The following is a 12,470-nucleotide window of genomic DNA, read 5'->3' on the forward strand; positions in this document are numbered from 1 at the left end:
CATTTCTGATTTTGTTAATTTGCATGTTCACTCTCTGCTGTTTGGTAAGTTTGGACAAAGGTTTGTCTATTTTGTTGATTTTCTCAAAGAACCAACTCTTAGTTGCATTGATTCTTTGTATTGTTTTCCTGGTTTCTACTTTATTGATTTCAGCCCTCAATTAGATTATTTCCTGGTGTCTACTCCTCCTGGGGGAGTTTGCTTCTTTGTGTTCTAGAGCTTTCAGCTGTGTTGTTAATTCTCTGGTATAACTGTTCTCCTGTTTCTTCATGTGAGCACTTAGTGCTATGAACTTCCCCCATAGCACTGCTTTCAGAGTGTGCCATAGGTTTGGTTATGTTGTGTCTTCATTCTCATTGAATTCGAGGAATTCTTTAATTTCTTTTTTTATTTCCTCTTTGACCCAGGGATGGTGCAGTTGAGCATTATTCAATTTCCATGAGTTTGTAGGTTTTCTGCAATTTGTGTTGTTGTTGAATTCTAATTTTAAATCATGGTGGTCTGATAAGATGCATGGAGTTATTCCAATTTTATTTGTAGCTGCTGAGGTTTGATATGTTGCCAAGTATGTGGTCGATTTTTGAGAAGGTACCATGTGGTGGTGAGAAGAAGGTATATTCTTTTTTATGTGGATGTAATGTTCTATAGATATCTGTTATTCCCAGTTGGGTCATTACTTCTATTAAACCCTTTGCTTCTTTGTTGAGTTTCTGTCTGGTATTCCTGTCTAGTGGTGAGAGTGGTGTGTTGAAATCTCCCACTATAACTATGTGGGGCTTTAGATGAGATTTAAGTTCTAATAATGTTTTTTAAATGAATGTGGATGCCTTTGTATTTGGGGCATAGATGTTCAGGAAAGACACTTCATCTTGGTGGGTTTCACCTGTGATGAGTATGTAATTACATCCTTTATCTCTTTTGATTGTTTTTTTTTAAAGTCTAGTTTGTTAGATAATAGGATTGCTACCCCTGCTTGTTTCTTGGGTCCATTTGATTGAAAAATATTTTCCCAACCTATAACTCTCAGGTAATGTCTGTCTTTGAGGGTGAGGTGTGTTTCTTGTATGCAGCAGAAGGAAGGGTTGTGTCTTCGAATCCATTCTGCTAGTCTGTGTCTTTTTATGGGTGAGTTAAGGCCATTAATATTGAGGGATATTAATGACCATTGATTGCTCATCCTTCTTCGATTTGCGATGGTTGTTGGTGGTGGAATTATGTGTGGAATTTCACCCCTTTGTTCTTTTGGCTGTTGGTACAGAGGGATTCTCTAATGCTTATGTTTTTCTGGTTGTAGTTAGCTTCCTTGGGTTGGAGTTTTCCTTCCAAAATTTTCTGTAGGGCTGGGTTAGTGGATATGTATTGATTGAATCTAGTTTTGTCATGGAATATCTTGTTTTCTCCGTCTATAGTGATTGAGAGCTTTGCCGGGTATAGTAGTCTGGGCTGGCACCCATGGTCTCTTAGTGTAGGTAGAATATCTATCTAGAACCTTCTGGTTTTCAGAGTTTCCATGGAGAAGTCAGGTGTAATTCTGATAGGTCTGCCTTTATATGTTACTTGACCTTTTTCCTTAGCTGCTCTTAATATTCTTTCTTTATTCTGTATGTTTGGGGTCTTGATTACTATGTGGCGAGGGGATTTTTTTTGTGGTCCACTCTATTTGGTGTTCAGTAGGCTTCTTGTACCTTAATTGGCATGTCTTTCTTAAGGTTGGGAAAGTTTTCTTCTATGATTTTGTTGAATATGCCTTTTGCCCCTTTGAGATGGATTTCTTCTCCTTCTATACCTATTATTCTAAGGTTTGGTCTTTTTATGGTGTCCCATATTTCCTGGATGTTTCATGTTAAGTATTTGTTGGATTTAAGGTTTTCTTTGGTTGATAAATCCATTTCTCCTAATGTATCTTCAACACTTGAGTTTCTCTCTTCCATCTCTTCTATTCTGTTGGTAATGCTTATATTGGTAGTGCCTGACTGTTTGTTCAGCTTTTCTATTTTCTGCCTTTCTTCAGATTGTGTTTTTTTTTAATGTCTCTATTTAAGTTTTCAACCCTTGCAGTGTTTGCATTTCTTCTTGCAATTTTCTGTTCATCTTTTCATCTGTTTGTTGCCTTTTATGAATTTTTTGGTTTGTTCTTCGATTTCTTGCATTTTTTGGTTTGCTTTTTCTTCCATTTCTTGCAATTTTTGCTTTGTTTCTTCTTCCATTTCCTGCCTTTTTTGGTATGTTTCTTCTTCCAATTCTTGCATTTTTTGCTTTGTTTTTTCTTCCATTTCTTGCATTTTTTGCTTCATTTCTTCTTCCATTTCCTGCCTTTTTTGGTTTGTTTTTTTCTTACATTTCTTGCATTTTTTTGTTTGCTTTTTCTTCCATTTCTTTGAGGGATTTTCCTATATCCTCTTTTAGGGCCTCTATCATTTTCATGAAAGTGCTTTTAAGGTCATTCTCTTCTGCTTCGTTTGCATTGGAATGTTGGGGTCTTGCTGGTGTGGAGTCTCTAGAATCTGGCGGTGTCATATTTGTTTTACTGTTGCTGAGTGTGTTTTTGTATTGTCTCTTTCCCATCTCTTCTTCTAGTGGGTACAGAAAGATCACCTTACTGGTCTGGGGACCAGAGTTCCCTTTTGGTGGGTGCTAGCAAGTCCAATAATCTGGTGGTGCTTCTATTCCTTGTCCTCGTTCTGGTCCCGTGGGTGGAGAAGAAGAACAGGAATCTGGCCGCTTAGCCTCCTATCTGGTACCCTCTACCCTATGCTGGGTCCTGTTGTACCTGATCCGAAACACATACTCCCCTGGTCTCCCTGGCTCCTCTGGTTTCCTGGTCTCATTGGTGGGAGAGAAGACCTGGAGTCTGGGGTACTTGGCTCCTGTCAGGATTGGAAACTCTGTGCAGTTCCCAGGCAATCAGCAGGCATGGGAACACAGGCCAGGAAGCTGTCCTGTTTACCTGATGCTGCCACAGGAACAGCTGCTTCCCTGGACTCCCTGCCTCCTCTGGTTTCCTGGTCTCATTGGTGGGAGAGAAGACCTGGAGTCTGGGGTGCTTGGCTTTAGTGTGGAATGGAATGGAGTCTGGGGTGATTGGCTTTAGTGTGGAATGGAAACTCTGTGCAGTTCCCAGGCGATCCGCAGGCACTGGAACACAGGCCAGGAAGCCGGCCTGTTTACCTGATGCTGCCGCAGGAACCTAAACTTAGTTTTTAATAGGCTAATAACCCTTATATTGAATAATAAATCATTGTTATTCAAATTTAATATAATTACTACTAGGTTTGGATTAAAACCTACTAATTTTGTATTTGTATTGGTCTTTCATACACATTTTTAATCTTTCATTGAATTAGTGTATTAATTTTTCCTCTCTGTTTACTGGAACACGTAGCATATGTTTTGTATAGATACAAAATTACAAAAAGTGGTTAACCAAATGAGTTGAAAAGGTTTGATAGGTAAAGAGGGACTTTAAACCTGACAGTTTATAGGCAAGATTGAGGACCCAAGCCTTTAATCCCAATACTTGAGAGGTAGAGGAAGACAAGTAGATCTCTGTGAATTCAAGGCCAGCCTGGTAAACACTCAACCAGGACAATTCTAGGATAACCAAGAATAAATAAACAAAACAACAATAACAATAAAAGGTGATCCATATATTTATCACATTTATGCTTTAACAATGTTCATATTTTGTTCCACTTATATAAATATAAATATAAAAATTCATGCTGAAATTATTTCTTCCCATAGCACTTTTGGCTAACTCTTTAACTTTTTTTTACTTTCTGTTTGCTCAGGGACTTCACAAAATACATCTTCTAGGAAACCACTAATAAAAATAAAATCAACCGAGTTTCACAATATTTTTCCCAACATAGTATTTTGACTCCTTTTCTGTGCAAGATGTCTTTTTAGGTCTCCAGAACTGGCTTCCCATCACAGGGCTTATTTTCCTTAAGTAAATGAACCAATTATAGAAATGTGATCTGGGAATAAGCAGTAGATTAGTAGGAAATCAGAGAATTCATTGGAACTTAGCCTGCAGCTGCTAAATTTGTGGAATTCATTTTATTCATCCTTAAATAAAAAAGAAAGATAGAAACAGTAGACAACAGTTGCTGACCTTGGGCTCCAACTGACCCTCAGCTCATAGCATTGGGCATATTTGAATGACAGTCCAAACTTAACCTCTTCCCCTTCTTATGTAATTAAACAGTTAATGGATTTTTCTAGAACACAGTTTCTTTTATGAAATACTAGCTAGTTGGAAATAGAAGCAGTAGACTACACAGAAAGTACTTAAGTGTTATCCAGTAGCAGATTTTGTTATCAATTTCTATCTTATCAATGGATTGCATGGCATGGTCATTATAAGAATTATAGAACACTGCTACTTCACTCTGAGAATTTATATGCATTCCTTTCCTCCCATATTAATACAATTAAAATGTTAATGTATCATATGTAAAACTATGTGTCACTCTTATATCCTGAGGCATGTAAGCCTACAGTATGAGCTTTTAAATGTCTTACACATTTAAGCAACATTACAATGGCTTATAGTCAGATGCAGATTAAAAATTAGTAAAGGAAGTGAACAAAGCAGAAAATTGAATATAAAATTGTTTGATGATAGAATAAATATACTGGCTTCAGATATTTTACCTATGCCTTTTCTTATTCTGCCTTACAGTATGACGATTGCAATAAATTTCACTGGAGAGTGGTCAGTTCAGATCTGAAGGTCACTTTAGTAATTGGAGACAAGTGCCTCCCAACATGAAGGCAGTGGGGAAGCACAACATTTTACTTTCATGAGTGCTATGATTTAGTTCTTTGACCTCCAGTTGGTTAAGCATGAAATATATGGCATTTCACTTCTAATATATGTGTTTGAAAGCTCACGGGAATAAAAGCAGATGCAGCTTTAAACTACTGTTTGAACACCAGTTAAAGTTAGGCTGAAGGACTTCAATGAGTAAGAAACAGGGAGGAAAAGGAGAAAGGTGAAAACAAGGCTGCAAGAAAAGAAAGCAGAAAAGGAAAGACAGAATGATAGGGATGAAAAGAAGGAAAAAGTTAATTTGTTTTCCTTTCTGCATAAATGGTATTCTAAATGCCCAAAAAAATGTTTGAAAAGCCTTTAACATAAACAAGGACAGCTGTTTTAGACATCATACCATGTGCAAGTTCGAAAGATATATCACACACACACACACACACACACACACACACACACACACCACACACACACAAATCCATGCTGAAATGTCAGTTTTATAGCTCTAGGAGACAGGTCCTATGGTTTAGAAGTTGAAAGTAAGTTAAGTTCTTGCTCATATAAACATTAAACTGTCAGCAGTGAAGAAAGTTCAAAAGTTATGAGGGTCTGAAAATGTGGCACTAAATGAAGTCTGAAGACCTATCCATCTGCCTGGTGTAAACTAGGGGCATTTACATCTGCCCTTAGCATGAATACATGCACTTGACAAAAGCAAGTGCTCTGGCCACTGAAAGGCCAGTGAAGATGGCATATGTCACCTTCACAAATACATTGATAAGGGGATATGTTTCAGGTATTCATTTAGCCAAGGCATGCCCACTGGAAATGACAAATGGGTTTACAAAGAAACCACTCTTTTGTTAAAGGTTTGCATAGGATTAATATAGAACTTACTGCAAAATAATTAGCTAATAATGATTTTCTTTTGTAATACAGTTTTATGAAGATAAAATGTTTAAAAATAGTAAAGATTTTAGGTAAGAGTTTTGATAAATTCTTGTTTTTATTATGAATTACTTTAGAATAGACACTGTAAATCAATGAACCTAAGAAATAAAATGTGAGAAAATTAAGTTTTTAGGTAAAGGTTATGTTCATTTTACTTCTTCAGTTAATGTTCTTTTTTTAATCAGCATCCTGTCTAGAATGAACACTTCCCTGGGCTAATCATCAATAATTTAAAAATAATAAATTTGATCTGCTTTGGCTCACATTTTAAAGCATAGAGAAATAGTATGCCCAAATTACATGTAACTAAGTATGCAGTAACAAAGCCTTTTTACTATTTTTGCTAACTCCCCAAACATTTAGTCTCAATAAACCACTAAAATATTTATTTAAAATACACTTTTTCCCAAAAAGATACTTAAGTTTAATACAAAATTTATGCAAAGAAAATGTAAAAAAACTCCCATATACTAAAAGCAGCTACACTTCCCAAATAAAACCAGCTAGGCTAGATTTTTGTTTGTTTGTTTGTTTACTCATGTTTTTTTGACAACTGCAATTCACAAATGTTCTTTCTCTCCTGTTTTCTTCTAGTGCTTCTTCCTCTTTCTTTTCTAGTAGGGGATAAACTAGCTGGACATTGCTGCATTCTCTTATCAGCAATGAAGAGAAAGTGAGTGAAGACTAAAATGTACAACGGAATGTGATGGAATGATATATACAATTAATTTTTTTCATATGCACACATCACTTTTTGCTTCGATCCATGCTTATTTTACGCAACATACAAAATGGAACTACAGCAGATGTAGCGTTAATAGGACAGCATGTCTGGTCCTGGCTTTCTCTCACACTGCCTGTGTTTCATAACACAGCTAAGAATCCAGAGGATTGATTTGCATTCTGATTTAGTGTCAAGTCTTGGGAAACAAGTGGAAGCTCTAACATCCTTGGTTCCTCATTCAGCTGCAAGCAGCCTATGGAGATGAGATGACGAGTCCAAAACAGATAACCAGAGGTAGCACTTTAGGTTCCTAAACATGATCTCTCAGTACTTTGCAGTGAGGAGAAAGGAGTTCAATTGAAGCTTAAAGAGTCTTGTGACCTAAAGTGGCTCCTCATCTATCCTCGTATAAAGAGATCAGCAATCCACATGGGATTTAATATGACTCTCCACAAACTGACAGTGGCGCCCCACTGATGAAAAAAAATACCTACACAATTCATTAAATATCAAGATGTTAAGATGGTGCCTACATATAGCTTCCCCACCCCTATGTTCTAGTATCTGGTACAGGGAGGTACTTTGCATATTGTCAAAAGGGAAATGTAAACGCTAACCTATTCACAATTCCTTTGATCTGCAATAGTGTCCTGCCTGCAAGATATCCTAAGCAATGGTGGCATAAAACTTGTCAAAAAACCAACCAATAACCAATTTAAGGCCCGCTCCATGAGATAGAACCTGTACCTGACACTGTTTGAGTAAATTAGAATTGAAGAGTATATAGTACAGGGATGTAGGGTAAAAAAAATCAAATAAAACTGGTCTAAAAGAAGAAAGGCCCTGCCCTGGATGAAATGACAGACTATGGACACCCCCATGGTGGGCCTCACCTTCCCTGGGGAAATGAGGGGATATTGGAGGGGTTGGTGGGAGGGCGTGGGAGGAGGAAAGGGAAAGGGAGAGGGACCTGCAATTGACATGTGAAGCAACCTTGTTTCTAATTTAAATTTAAAAATAAAAAAGAAAAAAGAAAAGCAAACAAAACAAAAAACAAAATGTAGTGATGAAATGACTCCTAATTATATTCTGTTATACTCATAAATCAATGCCTTTTACCATCATCTTTAGAGAAGCTTCCTCCTGAAGTAGATGGGAAAAAATACTGAAACCTACAGTCAAGCAACATGCAAGTAGTTAGAGAACTTGGAATACTCAGCCCTAAATGGGATAGCTCCATCAAATCTCTTCTCAAAAAACTCAAAGAACCCTTAAGATAAGCTAGACAGAGTGTAGGAGTCAGAGGGGATGAAGGACACCAAGAAACAAGGTACTCTATGTCAACATGAGCAACGCTCATTTGAACTCACAGAGACTGAAGCAGCAGGCACAGGGCCTGCATGGTCTATACCAGGACCACTGAATATCTATGATGGCTTCCAGTTTAGTGCTTCTATGGGATTACTGAGTGAATGAATGGGTCTGTGACTCCTGTGACTTGGGCATTTTTTTCCTTCTGTTGCTTTTTCTTGTCCAATGTGATAGTTGTTTTTATCTTATTATGTTTTATGTTGTTATATATTTTTAAAAAGGAATGAATGAATAAGAACCTAGCCACAACAGACCTGTCATTTATACCTTCTGGAAGCAGGAAATGCAGTGTTCTTTAATACAGTAACAGTGAATAATAACATCAAGCTCTCAAGAGTAGGCCTCATATCCTGAAGGCCAACAAAAAATGGATCCCAAAGTTACTTATATGTGCTTTCATTTGGTTATAGTTTGTGGGTTATTTTTGGGGGGTTGTCATTTTATTTTTTTCTTGGTTTGGAATGTGTGTGATTATGTTAGGTTTTTGTTTGTTTGCTTGTTTTTGAGGAAGACCTTAAAGTTGATTGCATATGGAGGACAAAAGGATCTGAAAGGACTCGACAGAGGGGAAGAATATAATCAAAATATATTTACAATTTAGAATTGTTTTAAATAATAAAAATATAGCACAAGAGGAAAAATATTTGTTTGAAATCTGCCATAAGATAGCTGTAAGACTTTAATATTACTTATGATTGTGCTATATTAAAGTCACTCAAACTGTAAGAAAGCATGGAGGGACTTAAATAACTTCCAATCAACCAAAGATGTGTCAAAGAACATGGAAGGGTGTCAATAGCCTAGGATAAAATGTAAATGATAGGATAGATATAGAAGCTCCTACTTCCATGAAGAGGAAATACCAAATAAGTGGCGGTATATATTTGAAAACAGAAGAACATTGGAATTTTTTAAAAAATAAAATTGTTATAACCACTGTTTTTCTGCAACAAACCTAAACAAGATAAACAAGATAAAGCCAGTAAACATTGTGGTTGAAAGAGAAGGGATTCATGACCCTCCCCTGCTATCAGGCACTGCTAGACAGCTCATGGCTTCTGAAGGGTGGAAAGCATCACCAGGACTAGAAAATTGTATCCTTGCTGCTTACCATCCCTTCCCACTCTCCAGGAAATATAAAAATTCAAAGTTGTACGTGTGTGTGTGTGTGTGTGTGTGTGTGTGTGTGTGTGTATGTGTGTGTGTGGAGAGAGAGAGAGAGAGAGAGAGAGAGAGAGAGACAGACAGACAGACAGACAGACAGACAGACAGACAGCTCTGGAGCAGCAGTTCTCAGTCTACGGGCATTAAACCCTTTGGGGATTGAATAACCCTGCTTTCACAGAGATCACCTAAAATCATTGAATAAAAATGTTTACATTAAAATTCATAACAGCAGCATAATTACAGTTATAAAGGAGCAGCAAAAATAATTTCATTGTTGGGATTACCACAGCATGAGGAACTGTATTAAAGGGTTGCAACATTAGAAAGGTTGAGGACCAGTGCTCTGGAGGGTGAGAACTATTCAATACTGAACACGTGGAAGTCACAGTTACACCTGAGGTTCTGTCTTCAACTGCCAACCATATGTTTTCCTGGGCCTCTTGACTGACATGAGCATATGAACAAAAGACATGCCAAAACTCTTTTGTTCATTGAATGGTTTTGTTTTCATCTTGTGTGTTTAAAAACAAACTGCTCATAATGAATGAACAAACAGTACATCCCTTTGGTATTGCATTTATTTAGATCCATCCTTTTTTCTAAAATTTACACTCAGTCTAATAGTCAAGAAAGCAAAAGTTAGGGAAAAATAAGAATGCATGTGCTCCAAAATGAAGACCTGCTCCACACGCCAGTATACTTGGTTTCCGTATAGATCCTCTAAGATTTGCTTTATTTTAGGAACAACTAGTTTAGCAATGAAGGCCTGAGATGGAGTCATGGGAAGAGTGTTAAGTATCCCATAAAACATCAAGAAATAAGTCCAGTGGGTACAAAGGGATAAGCTCTATTCTGAAGATTGCACTTAAAGTAACTATTGTAAACATATGAGATACTGGGATAGATATTTGAAAATAAGTTCAGATATGCCATATAATATTCCCTTGTGACAAACATTTGACCCAGCCCCAAATGAAGGTAGACCATGAAATTCTTACTGGGGATTACCAAAATAATCTATATGGCATAATAAACAAAAACTGCACATAATAAATGAGAACACTGACGATTTTCCTTCATGTGATATAGATTATTTGTTTATCTGTTTTCAAAATTTTGGCCAAATAGATTACAGAAAGGATACATCCTGTAGAAATCTAGATATTAATGTCACTGCCTGCTGAGGTAGAGTTAGTTGTGGGTGCATTGGCTTCACTGTCCACCAGTTCCAAAAACATTTTAGCTCCACTTTGAGTTCCTGCCTATTCCTTTTCACCCAGCACTCCTAATTAAATCAGGGGATTGGAACACACACCATCACTTCTAACCTTGCAAATGTAATTCACTTATCAGTAGCATTTGTGTCACTGCAGAACATGCCTGAGACACCGGCTAGTGTCTTTTTGGGTGTCTTTTATGCAGTGCCAGAAATGAAGCAGCTTAAGCAAAATATTTTCCTGTCTGAAGACAGCCTTGATTTCATAGATAGACTCTGTTGCCAAAACCAGTAAAAATATGTATTTTTGTAAGATCTCTGATTCATTTCATAAAAATAGTTTGCTTCATATAGGTGATTGTGTTAGAGCATTTTAATACTCATTAAGGAGTAATGAGGAGTTGGTTATGATTATAGCAATAATAGCATTTTGAGATTTTTTGTCTAGTTGGTAAGTAAGTATCAAATGCATGTGTCAAGGGCCAGTGGGATGGCTCAGTAGGTAAAAGTGCATGTTGCACCTGTTGCCCTACCAGGAGCCTGAGTTTGACCCAGAATGAACCACAAGACAGAAGGAGAATTAACTTTCAGAAAGTTGTCTGATGGACTCCACAAATTCATACACACACACACACACACACACACACACAGAGAGGGGGGGGGAGATGGAGAGAAAGAGAAAGAGAGAGACAGACAGACAGACAGAGACAGAGAGACAGAGACAGAGGGAGAGGTAGATATTGAGAGATAATACAGTAACTGAAGCCAGTACCAAGTTGTTAGGTTCAAGGAAAGCCCCAAGCACTCCAAAAGGACAGACGTACTGAATTTCTTTTTCCACAATGACAGTTTGGGTTGAGCTGGGGCGTGACACTGGCAGGACAAACAGGAATGCTGATGGAAATTCGCATCATTTCTCAGGAACCCATGAAAGAAGATTATCTGCACAGTTACAGCCACTTCTCTGTCCCTTCTTCCTTTGGCAGATGAGGAATCTGGCTTCCTATTGACATATACCCTTGGTGCATACCAAAGCCAGTGGGTCCCTAGGGACATGCAAAATCAAAGTCCTGGTATCCTAAGTTTCCAGGAGGCTCCAGTTCACAGGATTCTCCGCTCATTCCTGAAGCTGTTGGTATTGCTTTATAAACCAGGAGGCTTTTCTCTGCTATTCCTTTTGCTACCCAGAGAGACAGTCCTGGGCATTCAGAGTCTGCCCCTCTCCTCCCCATCCCAGGGACTTAGCAATGGATTTTATGCTTAAAAGGCCTCCATCTGGTTATTTTCTCTTTCATATGTTTAATATAAACCTTCTTCCTACCCATGGATATGGCAGTTTGGTGTCTTCCCTGCACCCTTGCTTACACAAGTGACTTTGTGTTTTATTATTTATTTAGAGATTTCTGCCAATCCAACAGCACATATCCAATCTTAAGTAATTTCTTACTTATCCTCACTTTACAAACTGCAGCTGCTAGATTATCTCCAGCCACCTACCATTACAACGCTGATAAATTGACATTCTGTTTATTATTCCCTAATTGCTATTGACTTTGTCTATTCCTGAAGTCTTCTTAAGTGTCTCCAAGCTCATGTTATGCATTAGTGAAGACCCAGCAAATTCAATGTACTGGTTTAAGGAATATAGATTAGCTTGGTCATTGGGGAGAGGGGACAGACTTAGTCCATATCTTCGATATGCGTCTTACTTTGTTACACCTCAGATCAAATTTTCTTGTTCCTTTCTATGGTCATACAATTTTGGTTACTTCTTCTGTTAACTCCAAAGACAAGAGAATAAAGATCACTGGCCCAAATCACCATGACCAAATTCATTAAAGCAAATAATTAGCTAAAGCAAGAATTTTTTTTAATTCATGTACATGGGCTGCCCCTCCCAAGGTAGGGTTTGAGTGGTCAGCATTGAATGTGAGAAAAACAAGACTCTTACAGCTCAAGAGTAGGAAGTTTAAAAATGGAGAACTTGATGGGCAAAATAGGCAGGGTTATAGGAGCAGAACAAGCATGTTAGTCCTAGCAACCCCTTGAAACAAAGACATGGTTTCAAGGTGACCAAAACAAAGTAGTCAGAGGTGGTCATATTGCTTTTTGAAATGAAGGTAGGGTTGCAAGATGGTTATAAATAACTTTTTGAAACAAACACATAACTACTATCTCTGGAATAGGTAGTACAGAAGCATTTGAAGTTAAGGTTACAGGAGAAGCATAGGCATAGCCCAATGCTTGAGAAACAGAGATTTAATCAT

The sequence above is a fragment of the Mesocricetus auratus genome, unplaced genomic scaffold (assembly GCF_017639785.1).
Source record: "Mesocricetus auratus isolate SY011 unplaced genomic scaffold, BCM_Maur_2.0 Super-Scaffold_100011, whole genome shotgun sequence".
In the NCBI taxonomy this organism is placed as follows: Eukaryota; Metazoa; Chordata; class Mammalia; order Rodentia; family Cricetidae; genus Mesocricetus; species Mesocricetus auratus.